Consider the following 2,649-nt stretch of genomic DNA (forward strand, 5'->3'; position numbering starts at 1 on the left):
TCATCAGAAATTTTGGCCTGTTTTTTTTGTTTTGTTTTGTCTTTTGTTGTGTCCTTTCTGGATTTTGGATCAGGGTGATACTCATTTCATAGAATTGAGGAGGAATTCCATGAATTGAGTATTCTGTGGTACTAACTAACTAACTATTCTTTGGAGTAGTTTCAGTAAGATTAGTACCAGCTCTTCTTTGCACATCTCATAAAATTTGGCTGTGAATCCATCTGATACTGGGCTTTTATTTGTTGGAAAATTTTTTATTACTGTCTAAATCTCATTACTTGTTACTCATCTGTTCAGCATTTCTATTTTTTCCTGGTTCAATTTTGGGAGGTTGCATGTTTTCAGGAATTTATCTATTTCCTCTAGTTTTCTAGTTTGTGTGCGTAGAGATGTTTATAGTAATCTCTGACAGTGTTTTGTTTTTGTGTGGTATTGATCGCAATAACACTTATTTCTGATTGTCCTTAATTGAATCTTTTTATCTTGATTAAACTTGGTAGTGGTCTATTCATTTTGTTTATCCTTTCAAAGAACCAACTTTTCATTTCATTGATCCTTGGTATTGTTCTTTTGGTCTCAAGCTCATTTAGTTCTGCTCTGATTTTTATTATTTCTTTTCTTCTGTTGGCTTTTGGGTTGATTTATTCTTGCTTTTCTAGTTCCTTGAAATGTGACAGTAGACTGTTTTTGAGATCTTTATATCTTTTTGATGTAGACATTTAACAGTATAAACTTTCCTCTTGGCACTACCTTTGCTGTATCCCAGAGGTTTGGATATGTTGTGTCTCTATTTTCATTTATTTCAAAAATCGTTCGATTTCTGTGTGACTTTCATTGTGTACTAAAATGTCTTTCAGGAACAAGTTGTTTAGTTTCATGTACTTGTGTAGTTTTGAGAGTTTCTCTTGGTATTGATTGATAATTTTATTCCACTGTGGTCCAATAATATAATATAATTTTGAATTTTAAAAAATTTATTGAAATTTGCTTTGTGGCAAGGCACATGGTGAATCTTGGAGAATGTTCTATGCACAGATGGAAAAAATGTATATTCTGTTGTTTTGGGGGTAAAATGTTTGTTAAATTTCTATGTTTCATTTTGTCTGGAGTCCAGTTTAAGTCTAGAACTTCTTTGTTGACTCTGCCTCAATGACCTATCTAGTGTTGTCAGTGGGATTTTGAAGTTCCCTACTACTGCTGAATTGTTGTCAATCTCTTTTCTTAGGTATGGTAGTATTTGTTTTATCAATCTGAGTGCTCCTGTGTTGGGTGCATATTTATTTTATTTAGAATAGTTAAAACTTCTTGTAGTATTAACCTCATCTCATTATATAATGCCCTTCTTTGTCTTTTTTTTTTTTTTAACTGTTGTTGGTTTAAAGTCTGTTTTATCTGATGTAAGAATGGCTACTTCTGCTAACTTTTGTTTTCTATTTGTGTGATACACCTTTTTCTACCCCTTTACTTTGAGTCTGTAGGTGTCTTTAGCTATTTGGTGGGTCTCTTGTAGGCAGCAGGTGGTTGTGTCTTGTTCTGTAATCCAATTTGCCAGTCTATATCTTTTAATGGAGGATTTAGGCCATTTACATTCAAGGTTAATATTGATATGTGAAGTTTTGTCCTGCCAGAGATTTGTCAGCTAGTTGCCTTTGAGTCTCAATTGTGTATGTAATTGTTTTATAAGATCCATGAGATTTCTAGTTATGTGTGTTATATGATGATGAATATCCTTTTATTATCATGCTTAGAATACTTTTGAGCATTTCTTGTAGGGCTGGTCTCGTGGTGCCAAATTCCCTTAGCATTTGTTTGTCTGGGAAATGCTTTATTTCTCCTTCATTTATTAAACTTAGTTTGGCAGTATATAAAATTCTTGGCTGGCATTTTTTTTTTTTTTTCTGTAAGAAGGCAGAAAATAGGCTCCTAATGTCTTCTGGCTTGTAGGGTTTCTGCTGAGAAATCCACTGTCAGTCTGATAGGATTGCCTTTATAGGTGATTTGATAGTTCTCTCTTACTGCCTTTAAGACTTTTTCTTTCACACTGGCCTTTGATTGTCTGATGACTATATGCCTTGGTTATAATTGTTTTACATAATATCTTCAAAGTCTTCCCTAAATTTCTTGTATCTGCATGTATACATCTATAGCAAGATTGGAGACAATTTCCTCAATTACTCCCTAATATGTTTTTCAAACTTCTCACTTTTTCTTCTGCCTCAGGGATACCTGTAAGTCATAGATTTGGTTGCTTCACATAATCTCATATATCTCAAATAATTTGTTCAGTATTTTAAATTCTTTTTTTTTTTGTCTAAGTGGGTTAATTTGAAAATTTCCAGATTTTCTAGTTAGTTTTTTTTTTTTAAATACATCTATCTCATCTGTCATCTCCTGAACTGTTTTTCTGTTTGTGTGTGTTTGTGTGCATGTGTGTGTGTCAATTTCCAACTTTCTCTGTGTTCTCATCGAACTTCCTTAGAACATACATCTTGAATTCTTTATCTGTCATTTCAAAGTTTTTATTTTGGTTAGAATCTATGCTAGAGAGCTATTGTGGTCTTTGGGGAATGTCACAACATTCTGTTTCTTCATGGTGCTGGAATTCTTGTGGTGGTTCCTTCTCATTTGTAGAAGCTGTCACTTCTTACA

The sequence above is a fragment of the Rhinopithecus bieti genome, unplaced genomic scaffold (assembly GCF_001698545.2).
Source record: "Rhinopithecus bieti isolate Rb0 unplaced genomic scaffold, ASM169854v2 scaffold_39317, whole genome shotgun sequence".
In the NCBI taxonomy this organism is placed as follows: Eukaryota; Metazoa; Chordata; class Mammalia; order Primates; family Cercopithecidae; genus Rhinopithecus; species Rhinopithecus bieti.